Source organism: Limulus polyphemus, unplaced genomic scaffold (genome assembly GCF_000517525.1).
Source record: "Limulus polyphemus unplaced genomic scaffold, Limulus_polyphemus-2.1.2 Scaffold643, whole genome shotgun sequence".
In the NCBI taxonomy this organism is placed as follows: Eukaryota; Metazoa; Arthropoda; class Merostomata; order Xiphosura; family Limulidae; genus Limulus; species Limulus polyphemus.
The window spans coordinates 404,201-416,568 of NW_013666253.1; the positions used below are offsets into that span (position 1 = coordinate 404,201).

Below are 12,368 nucleotides of genomic sequence, written 5' to 3' on the forward strand. Positions count from 1 at the left end.
TTTGAAAATGTACCATATTTTTCTCTTCACCTGAGGGAAGCAGTGAAGTTCGCTAAGGTAATTTATAAAACAAGTTTTCTTCCACATACACACATATAAGCACAAAATACATACACACAGAATATAAGCACAAAATATATCGAAGATTTCACATTCGCACTTATAATGAGATAAGTAGTTTTGTTACATGAAACATAAGAAGAACACTTTAACTGGTAAATAAATGCTTTAACAGCTTAAGTTACACATGATGCAAAATGTATCGTATAATATTTTAGACAGTTTTGTACGTATTATTGTAATGGTTTCTATTGTTGGCCAGATTATTTTGAAGTATTAGGTGAAAACCATCATGGAATTTGGAAAGACAAGCCCACTTAACAATAACTAAAAACGTCGTATTTCTTAACCTTCACGTCACGTTTAGTGTAATAAACGCTCACTAATAGGCCTAAATTCACAAATGAACTATGTTTGTTGTTTGTTATTAATCACAAATATACACAAATAGCTATCTGTGTTCTGCCCACTACAGGTATCGAAACCCGGTTTCTAACAGTATACATCCGCTGTACCACTGGAGGGGGGCATTGAACTATGTCTAATACACAGTGGTTCTCAAAGTCTTGTTCGCGGACCACTGATAATACGCGAGGGTCCTTCAGGTGTTTTGCAGGCTGGTTCAAAATGCAAGTCACTGATGTTTTTTTTTGCGGTTGCAAGTGAAAGCGGGTGGGGCAGGACTGGTAGGTGGCCTGTAGGGTCTTTTGCCTCTCCGAAATGGTTCGGAGATGAAAACGTTTGAGAACCACTGGTCTAATAGTAATTAGAATTAGTTGCTAATTTCGAACCTGTTTCTTTTTGAAACACAAACTCAACACTGAACTAATTAACAGTCTGATTACTTATTAATTGACCAATACATTCGTTCAATAATCCAGTCTAGTCTAACTCGCTTTCTATGTATATGACTCAAATTGTTTAATGAGCTTTCTATGTATATGACTCCAAATGTTTGATGAGCTTTCTATGTATATAACTCCAATTGTTTAATGAGCTTTCTATGTATATAACTCCAATTGTTTAATAAGCTTTCTATGTATATGACTCCAATTGTTTAATGAGCTTTCTATGTATATGACTCCAATTGTTTGATGAGCTTTCTATGTATATAACTCCAATTGTTTAATAAGCTTTCTATGTATATACCTCCAATTGTTTAATGAGCTTTCTATGTATATACCTCCAATTGTTTAATGAGCTTTCTATGTATATACCTCCAATTGTTTAATGAGCTTTCTATGTACATGACTCCAATTGTTTAATGAGCTTTCTATGTACATGACTCCAATTGTTTGATGAGCTTTCTATGTATATGACTCCAATTGTTTGATGAGCTTTCTATGTATATACCTCCAATTGTTTAATGAGCTTTCTATGTATATACCTCCAATTGTTTAATGAGCTTTCTATGTATGTGACTCCAATTGTTTAATGAGCTTTCTATGTATATAACTTCAATTGTTTAATGAACTTTCTATGTATATGACTCCAATTGTTTAATGAGCTTTCTATGTACATGACTCCAATTGTTTAATGAACTTTCTATGTATATGACTCCAATTGTTTAATGAGCTTTGTATGTACATGACTCCAATTGTTTAATGAGCTTTGTATGTACATGACTCCAATTGTTTAATGAGCTTTCTATGTATGTGACTCCAATTGTTTAATGAGCTTCCAAGAAGGTTACATTCATTAAATTCACGCCAATCACATCACACTACATTAAATTTCTTCCGGCTGAACAAAAATATAAACTTCTAGAAATGTCTAGATGAAAAAGGTAGCATAAAACAGTACTTTTAAATTTATGTTTTCATTTAGAATGTTCAGTAAATATACACAGTACTTGAATACCTTACTAATAACAAACACGTCAAACTAGGATGACGTAGTTTAACAAAATATGTTTGCTACAAATGTAGGCTGAACGTGGCCTAATAGTCAACGAGCCGGGATATAGATCGAAAGGTCCAAGGCTCTAGTCGCGATGTGCTGATGAACACAATCCGCGCATTTAGGGGTAGGAGCTTTATAATTGTGAAACGAATCTCGCTATCCAGCTGAATCTAGCTGCATAGGTGGTGGGTGTTTCTGATTGGTTGACCTTTATCTGGTTAGCAGTTCTAAATTCGAGGTGGCTATGTTTGAATCTCAGGATCACTGATTTGGTTGTTCAGCTATTATGTGTCTCATAAGATGCCTTTCAGATTAAAAATATCATTGCGAAAATTACAAACGCCAAAAAAGTTTAACATATTTTGGATAAAGCACATGAACTTAATACTAATATAGCATAAATAAGGTTCTGTATTTTGTACACTTGGTCTTATATCTCAGGAAATTCAATTTCTTATTGTACACATAGTCTTTAACCCTTGCCGTTAGGATGTATAGGTCCTGATTGATTCAGTTGATCCTAATCAAAACACCTCGGCACTTATGTGTACATACTGGTCCACTTTTAATATTGTTATATTGGAGATAACTCTGTGAAAAAAGTTTTGCTTAATGACTCAAATTTTTGAGAACAGATGTTACACAGATGAAATTTTATTCAGACCATGAAGAGTATTCAGTTGAACTTTGGGAAGTAAACATAAGCTTACATCCGAATTCAGTGAGGTAAGCACAACTTAAATCTCAATTCTGAGAAATTAACATAAGCGTAAGTCTGAACTCTGTGAGGTAAACATAAACTTAAATCCGAATTCTGTGAGGCAAACACAATCTTAAATGCAAATTCTGCGAGGTAAGCATAAACGTTAGTCCGGATCCAATGAAGTAAACATATGCTTGAGTCCGGCAGGTTTTGATCAGTTTAAATTTTAATTTTCTCTGATTAAATACTTGATTTGTTCGTATCAAGTAACTGTATCTATCATCTGTCTAGAATGATTGAAAATAATTAATATAAACACTGATCTACTTTACACAGTAAACAACTGGTAACTGTATGGCTACCGAAAACAAAATTAGCTTATAACAAATTATATGACATATTCCTCAGCTTTTATACATTTATAAAAAATTCACAACTGGAAGTTTCTTTGTAAACTCAGCTGTAGTATATAATAATTTTATATATTGGGATTCTAAAACCCAAAATCTATTAAAATTGCTTAATTGTAAGTTCAAAAACATTGCATTCGACAACTAAAATTTGGAGTTTATCTCTACCGAGTGACATTTATGTTACTTTAGCCACGCTGTTTTCATTTTGCATGACAACCTTCAAGAGCATCGTGTTTATGTGACAAGTTAAACAGTTACTTATGTAAATACACGACTGTGAATAGAGAGCAGAATTAGAACCTTGCAGTAAACTGTACCTTCTTTCACTTTGCCAAATAACGGCTTGGAATTCGTTAAAACGACGATAAGTAGGTTTAAAAACGTCAATTTAGAAAATAAGCTCATCCCTGTGGAATCATATCAACATCTAAAATACTGTGTAGATACAGCAAAATAGTTATTCATTGGTCTCTTTAATCGGGAAAGTAAAAGCAAAGAAACCATTATGTTGCTTTGAAGTCCTTGGGCAAAGGATTAGAAGTAAACAAACTTTGATTTTCTAAGTAGTGATACAGATGTTTACAGACACAAGGATACACATGTGTTTACTCAAAGCAGAACTTTTGCAAAGTTTGCTGTAATCATTCTGATATTTTGAGTGGTATATATAATAATAATAATAATGATTTATATGAATCAGTTTAGCGTTCAGTAGGCAATAAGCCTAATATTATATTTCATGTTGATGCATTATGTCTTAAATCTTTAGTATTTGACTACTGTAATATTTCAGTTGGTTTATTAAAATACAGGAATGTTGGTTGGTTGTTATTAAGCATCAAGCTATACAATAGGCTTTCTATACTCTGCCCACCACGGGTATCGAAAACAGATTTTTAGCGTTGTAAGCCTGCTCACTTACCGCTGAGCCACTGGGGGCCTACAAGAAAGCAATTGTACCTTTGACGTTATCAAAACTTCTTAACAAAGAACTTGGAACCAAAAGTATCTGGAATTGACGTTTGGTTTTGCTAAAGACTGTAAAAACCTTTTTCTGTACATAGTCGACTTCTGACTTTAAACTAGAAAGCTTCATTGAATCTTTTGATGATGCCCGACATTGAACAAGAAAGCTTTCTTGAAGTGATTGGTGATATCTGACATTAAAAAGGAAAGCTGTCTTCAAATTATTTTTGATATCTGACTTAAACGAGAGAGTTTTTGAAGCTCTTGACGATATCAGACATTGAATTGGAAAACTTAAAGAGGGAATAACGTTTGAATATGTTATTATTAAGATTAGTTCTATCAACTCACTTTCATTTTTGATCATAATGTAACTTAATTGAGAAAGGTGAGCCTAAAGTTTTGTTCATCTTCGTCTCCTGTGAGATAGAGCTCCTAGATAATCAGATGAAATGCTAGCTGCATAATATTGATATTCGAAGTGTACTTCAGCATTTTCCTATTGCTTGGGTTCTCAGTAGAATTCGCACAAGAGTTTGACCTTATAACGCTATTTAAAGGACTCTAAGTTTAAAGGCTTACGCTTGTAAAATATTGGACGTTTACTAAGACTATCTAGTCTTGAGTTTTCCACGAATCAATTATGGCCACTATTCAGCTTACATTACCAAAATGTATTCATTTAGATTTAAATAACAATTTCTTAAAACTAAGTAAAGTTTTTATTCAATGTGGCAAATTCAAACACTAACAAAGCTTATAAAGCACAGTCATTCAGATAGAGTTAAGCATGTTTAATCTGGTGATGCAGTAGAAACATCATTATTACTACGTAAACTTCTCAAAAAATACTCTAACTGGTATAGTTATGAAATAAATATAACATACTAGCAAGAACAACGTAAGGGTTAAATACGTTTTAAAATGTAATAATATAATTTAGTATGAACCCTGTAAGACTAAAATATAATAACTTATTGTATCCACACACGAAATTTTAACTTCCAAATTGTAGTGTTTATAGTAGCATCATTTGACTTCGAATCTGAACATTTCATGCTTAATTTTTTACGCGGTATTAAAATGGCCAAATCTTCTAAAGCTTTGAGAATGAAATAAAAATATTTCTAAGTTAACTTATTGACAATAAAATCTTGGAAAAATAACATTGGATAACGTGAATGCTGGCTTGCGTTGTGGAGGTAAGAGAGACTGTATATATCATTACAAACTGTGCCGCTGAACGACAGTCAGATTATACCATTATTGTGTAGCTAGAAGAATTCCCTTACATTGTGAAAAACGCTGTGCCAGCTTATTAGTCTGACAGTTGCTGTCTTTTTCAAAGTGATCTTAAGGATATAAACGTTTAGCCTTAATAGTTTACATTCCTTATAGTTGTGGACGAATGGTAGGTGTTTGAATACATACGTTTCTACGCATTTTAAATATACGGTATATTAATTTGTACGTATTTCTAATATACGGAATATTTGCGTGTATTTTAAATATACTGTGTATTTGCACGCATTATATATATATATATCATATATTTGTACAAGTGAACACGACTACAAGTATTTTCATAGTAAAAATTAAAAAGTAAAAAATAATTCAAAATCGATTGAAATATTTAAAACTAAACTTCGTTTTCACCATCAGTCATCTTGTGACAGGTAATGATTAAATTGTACTGTCGTACGTATAAAAGAAAAGGAGCGAAGTAGTGCTTCTTGTACTTTCTTTGCTGTTACACCGTGACTTGGAGCTCCATCTGAGCAGAGGTTAATCGAATGTAAATATCGCGAGGCTCTTGGTTAGTTGTTACACTTATGATTGGCTATTTGGAGGTTATTTCTGACCAATAACGAGAAAGATTTTAACAAAACAATTAAAGTATCCTTTTTATTCGTTGCTTTGCTACGCTTATCAGGGTTAAGGATAAACAGCAGCATTGCCTTCTTATGGGAGTAATGAGAAGAGTTCTATAGAGACGTACGAAATGCTGAACAACGAGACAAAAATCGTTAATATTTAAAGAATCAGATTAAATCAGAGGATGATTAATTAAATTATACAATTTTCGTGCATTACAAGTCTTATTGTTATTCAATTACAAGCTTTAGTGTCCTCAGTATAAGCCTTTCAAAGGAATGTTGTATATAGCGATTGTTTTGATTCAATTACTGTTACTTAGTGTGCATTTGTATTAAGCCTTTTTAATTACACTGCTTGTAATAATACAAGGCCTAACTTTAATTCACGAGATTATATTCGCCATAGATATAAATAACACTACATTGGAAGTCACGTGATTTTCTGCATGCGCAAGCGGCCACCATTGCTATGTGTTGAACATTCAAAACCCGCCAGTCGAACTGACAATGGCAAGGTGATCTCAGGTCACAACTTATGGTCGTTTACCCCTAAACTAGACGTTTGAATAATTTTGTTATTTGATTTAAACCTGATTTGAACTTAGAAATTAGTTCAAAATTCGTTAAAAAAAAACACGCATATCTGATCTGTCATATGAAGAACGCATTGGATTTTAGCTCAGAGTGAAATCTTAAAATTAAAATCTGTTCTTTTCCCTCAGTGTTTATTATGTGTCACAGCAAAATATACATCTCAAATATTGTTGCCAATGTAGAAGAGGTGGTGCATCATGTCCTTTTCTAGGGGTTGAGAAAAATTTTACTTTTGTATCTGTACCTCTAAACATTCAACGTTCTTAATTGAAGTGGATAGAAATAATTAAGAAAATTTATGTCATAGATATATAATAAAATTCATTCGGATTTATTTGAGAATTTTTGAACAAAAATTATTTAAATATATATACAACATAAAGTCCATAAGAAACACCACAAATCATTACACTTATTTCATTAGGCCATCATAGTGTACTATATTTAAATACAATAAATTTAGCAATGTTACTTATTTAAATACGTCATTTTTCTTTTTTAACGGCCCGGCATGGCCAGGTGGTTAGGACGCTCGACTCACAATCTGCGGGTCGCGGGTTCGAATCCCCGTCACGCCAAACATGCTCGCCCTTTCAGTCGTGGGAGCGTTATAATGTGACGGGCAATCCCACTATTCGTTGGTAAAAGAGTAGCCCAAGAGTTGGCGGTGGGTGGTGATGACTAGCTGCCTTCCCTCTAGTCTTACACTGCTAAATTAGAGACGGCTAGCGCAGATAACCCTCGTGTAGCTTTGCGCGAAATTCAAAAACAAATAAACAAAAACACTTTTTAACATAACTTTGAGTATGTACGTAAACATCACTGTATAATATAATTCATAATTTAAACTTCGTGACCTGGAGAGACAAAACACTTTTAGTGAAAAATCGGAAAATATAATTTGGGCTTGTCTAACTAACTTACTCTATTCAAAGCTGTCTAACCCTTCTCTAAATTACAACACGTATGTATGTATATGATTTCAATTTTTGTTAAAAGCATGCACTAGATATGACAGTTAACACATTATAAATATTTATGGATATTCAGCAGTTTTTATTTTTCACAACCAAAAAGTATAAATTGTCAGAAAATATTATAATTTAAGAAGAATATCCGACAAATTTTTAGGACATACAAATACTCACTGGTTTGATTAACACAAAACTGTTATAGAAGATCTGAAGTAAAGAAAAAAATAGAGTTAATATTTTAATTTTTAAAACTTATCGCAAAAGAAGGGAAACCCACCAATTGGGTAGTTCAGTGGGTCACGTGGATTTAATCCCCCAATCATGACTATAATAGGTGAGGTATTGTCAAGTATTTCACTGCATGGTCTCATCTTTTCGGCATAAACAGGTAATTTATTCACAGATCTTAAGCCGCAGGCTTTTCTGAAATGTAAACAAATTTCGTTTTAATTACATAAACAATTTTAAATAGATTTTGTACGATAAACAAATTAACTTACAATAATACATATTGTAACTGACTCAAATGTTTTCAAAATTTTTTAATATGATGTTATAAAATATCCAACCAAAAGTGAGGTTACAATAACCGCAGCTATAACATTAACAAATCTGAAATTCAGAAATGATAAAAATCACAAAATGAAGAATGGTAAACTTTTCGTCCAAACAAATTTCATTAATTTCCACACAATAATTTTTAATCATAACAGCTTTACATTTCTAGTATAGAATTTTATTTTAGAAGAGAAAAAAGTAAACATGAAAATATGAAGAAAAATTTACTTATTCATTAGTTATTATTACTATAAAGATTTGTAACTCTTTGAAAAACATCGTTGAAATTTCTTTAAAAAATTAGGTGATTGCTGTTAAGGCTGCTTCATACAGGTTACGTCATGAAAAAGTGAAGACAGTTTCTTAACTTGAAATTTTATATGGTTTGGAGAGCAGTCACACTTCACTGCGAAAAAACAATTAGCTCTAACGAAAGTATCACAACTATCAATCAGCATAATAACATTTTAAGTAATTCTGGTTTTAGAAAACATGAGATAGTAATGGAGACACCTCACGTTAGAAGTACGTGAGGTCTAATATAACATCTGATTCACTAAATTACCACTAGAATATCGATTCCTTACTTGGTTCTCTTACAGCGTTCATCTAGTGGCACTAATAACCCCATGTTGGAGTCCAGTTGAGGCGGAAGAGCCACAAAGTGAGGATTTCGATTCCTGGAACCTTTCTTAGATATAAATGTTGATGCAATACTGTAAACAGAACTTGAACGACCCATTTCTGGACTAGGAGGCCACGTCTAAAAATATCAACAAAAACCAGCATGTAGAATATAAAGAATGTGTATACATGTAGATATCACATTACCTGAGTTCACTTTCCAGTTTATAATGATTGCATATATTTGATAAAAACCTTTGTAATCACAAAATAATGTCAGAGTCACAAAAATGTTGCATAATAAAATCACTAAATAAACAAATTGAAGAATAATAGTGTTAATATCAGTTAGCACATTAGACAGTAAGTACTGTTCATGTCAGTTAAAAGTTGAACACTAGAAAATTAAACAGAAACTTTCCTAATTATTAAAACAGACTACTCTCCCGACTTACAAGGATGTCCACTGGTGCTAATCTCTTACATCGATCATCTCTTAACCTGTTTAGTGAGCTTCGTGTATGATATCCAAAGATAGAGGAAGCCCTTCCAACTGATTGTCTCTCATCATGGTGAATATAACGCCGTCCACTCAGTAACTAGGAGATAAACCCAATAAGTAAGGAAGTTATTACTTATTTGTTTATCTGATAATGAAAATTCTAATAACAGATGTTCACTGAGGTATTTCTGGATAAACCTTTAATATCTTAATTTTACTGATGCTATTCCCTGAATAAATGTAAACAAAAAAAGTCGGCATATTTAATACAGTCAGATAACATTAAATGTTGAATTGTTAAATTTTTAGTTTATGCAAAATAGATTCATTACATATTCGTAACAAATTGTTTATTAAGAACCCGATTTTAATTGGCGTTTTTTACTTAACTTTTGTAGAACAAATCGCTCATGGATTAGATATCTAATGATTTCATATGATCTAACGCTGATATAAAAAATTAGTCATTTACAGCATATTCTCCATGCTATGTTACTTCCAGCTTTCATGTTTAATTACTTAATCTATTCAATATTTAATTAGGGAGAGAAGGGAGGGTTAGCGATTTTACCTTTATAACACCATGTTATCTCGTAATCTCATGTTTCCTATCTATTCCTTTTCTGCTATTAACCTGTTAATTTAATTTTAAATAATGTTTTCTACCCTGTATTTTCCTTTCCTGTTCATAAAAATGTGGTTCCCGATCTGAGAATTTGCACACGATAGCAGTTAGGGAGGCACGCCGCTAGAGGGCTTCACACGTATCCCGAACTCAGGGAGAAGATTAATAACGCTCGGAAATGGCTTGACTGGGTAATAAAGAAAAATTACTGTATTTTGGCCTTCAAAAAGTTGACGACTCTACATGTTTCGACTTTGTAACGTCATTCTCAGGAGTTACAACGTCAAAACATGTAGAGTCGTCAACTTTCTGAAGGCCACAGATAGGCCTAAATAAAATGTTTTTAATTGTGTACCAGTTTTAACGTTGAATATTATTTATGATTTTAATGAAGAAAAACTTTAATATTAGTTTAACATACCAGCAAATGTACAACGTTTCAACAAGTTTTGTCATCATCAGGTCTCCAAGCATTATTAGTCTCAAAGTGGGTTCCTCGTCATCGAATTTGATTCAAGGAAAGAGATGATGACATCAAAGATGATTAGTTTGATACTAGACAGACAGCTATGACGTAATAGTTATACGAAAACAAAGACCACCATGACGTCATATACAATAACGAACAAGATACGAGTCTCAACATGGCTATATTTAATCGGTTTAAATCACAAATTTGAAATCTTTGTCTAATATATAATAACACTGTTTAAAACATTTACGAAACATATGTTTAAAATAATGATAAGATGTTACAGTATAATTAAATTTCACACGTGAAAAGTTATTCTAAGCCAACATACTAATACTCCCAACTGTGAAGTGAATCATAGCCAATGCTAATTCAGTTGAACATCTACACTATTAGTGTTTTTAAACATGTATCTACAGTAAAAGAAAGTTCAGTCCTCAAAATTTTATGAAAAAAAAGCAAGTGTTACTATTCTATAGTATTGATAACATTTATTACGTAGCAAAATATAAGTTATGATCTCTTTCAAATAGTAGATAACAGCACATTTGTTAAAATTCTACAGACAGTCGTTAAACAATGGTAATTACATCTAGACATTGATCATATCTGGAAGTCTAGTGTCCACCCTTGTAAAACTCGTGTGAGATAAAACTATATAGTATCGTGTGTAAAATGAAATATTTTGTCAAACTAATGAAAATTTTAATTAATGCATGATATCGTCATTTCTAGGATGATTTACATATAAGTGATCAGGAAATTTAATTAACATATGAATTAGTATTAAGCATCCTTTATAGAATAATTTAATGTATAATAATAAAAAAGCATGTCTATGACTGCCATAACTCCAAAATAAAAGAACCTAGAAACCTGAAATTTTTGCACACATACTAAGTAGACCCCTGGGTATTATTACTTATCCACGTGCATGCGCATCTTTTTAACGAGTAAAACTAGCGAAAGAAAAAAACATATAGAAAAGAAGTGTGACTGCCATAGCTCCAAGTGAAAAGAACCTAGACACCTTAAATTTTGCACCCATACTGAGGGTGTGCACCTGGGTATTACTTATCTTGTTCACATGCTTGCACAATGCGCATCTTTTCAATGTGACAGGCTAGTGAAAAACACAGAAAAAAAGTTTGACTAACTTAACTACAAGGAGAAAGAATGCAGACACCTGAAAGTTTGCACCCTTACTATGTGGATCATGAGGGTGTGCACTTGGGTATTATTATCTATCCGTGTGTGTATATAATGAGGCAAGCTAGAGAAACAACATATAGAAATGAAGTGATTCCTTATATTACAAATAGAAATCACAGACAGACACGAACATGTGGACACATCTTTTTATGAGGCAAGCCAGCAAAAAACCACATAGAAAAGAAGTGACACTATGGTTACCAAGACTTTGATTTATGAATGAAATTCTGTGAGGTACTATCTAGTCCAGAATAATCAACAACATCAGTAGGAACTTTACAGTGTACTAACAATATCTTCTTAGTTGCCAAGTCAGGGAATATTATTTCTCTCAACAATAGCAGAATCGACTTTTTGTGTAACTGTGATATTTTTTTTCTTCCCAAAACACTGATTATACTGTTTCTTTTAACGATATCAGTACCACGTTTTTCGTGTATCAGTGACACTTTCTTAGCTATCTAATAATGATTATAGTTTTTCCTAATAACATTCAGTATGAATTTTTTATTTATCAATGAGATTTTAGTTTTGGTTACCAAATCAGTGAACACTGTTTTTCTCAACATTTCAATGGGAGTGAATAACTTGATCATTCAGAATCTATACTGTCTCAATAATTGTATCAAACATTAGTTAATGGTGTATTTACTTATATTACAAATAGAAATCACAGACAGAAATACATGGACATGCATATGTGCATCTTTTTTAATGAGACAATCTTGTAAAAATCCATATAGAAAAGAAATGGTTCCTTATATAACAAGTTATAATACATAGAAAAGCCAGTGCATTTTGATAACAATGCATTCAAACAATGGTTGGTTGGTTGTTTGGTGCTTAATGGCGCAAAGCAACGAGGCTATCTGCACCAAACAACCAA

General features: G+C 32.4%; 1 long non-coding RNA gene across 1 annotated transcript; it reads right to left on the minus strand.

The window, feature by feature from the left end:
• Positions 1–7,768: 7,768 nt before the first annotated feature.
• On the minus strand, positions 7,769–9,328 carry LOC111085829. The gene is made up of 3 exons (XR_002610610.1): positions 9,127–9,328; positions 8,635–8,810; positions 7,769–7,912 (listed from the first exon to the last, which is right to left on the minus strand). It is a non-coding gene; the product is annotated as an uncharacterized LOC111085829 (long non-coding RNA).
• Between the last annotated feature and the right edge of the window lie 3,040 nt (positions 9,329–12,368).